Below are 310 nucleotides of genomic sequence, written 5' to 3'. Positions count from 1 at the left end.
AGAGAGAGAGAGAGAGAGAGAGAGAGAGAAGGAAGCGACGAGGGAAGAGTACAAGTCGAGAGAAGCTGACAGCAGAGATGTAATAGAAGCGTTTCTTCTACACTTCTCTAAACACGAGAACATACACATCGTTATGCGTACATCCGTAACGGCGACACAACGGTGCTACACGGTTTCCGGTTGCGGGAGAAAGAAAGAGAGAGAGAGAGACTGCGAGAGAGGGAGAGAGAGGGATATATATATATATATATATATATATATATATATATAGAGAGAGAGAGAGAGAGAGAGAGAGAGAGAGAGAGAGAGA

This window comes from Priapulus caudatus, unplaced genomic scaffold (genome assembly GCF_000485595.1).
Source record: "Priapulus caudatus unplaced genomic scaffold, Priapulus_caudatus-5.0.1 Scaffold5424, whole genome shotgun sequence".
In the NCBI taxonomy this organism is placed as follows: Eukaryota; Metazoa; Priapulida; class Priapulimorpha; order Priapulimorphida; family Priapulidae; genus Priapulus; species Priapulus caudatus.
This window is presented reverse-complemented; position numbering follows the sequence as displayed.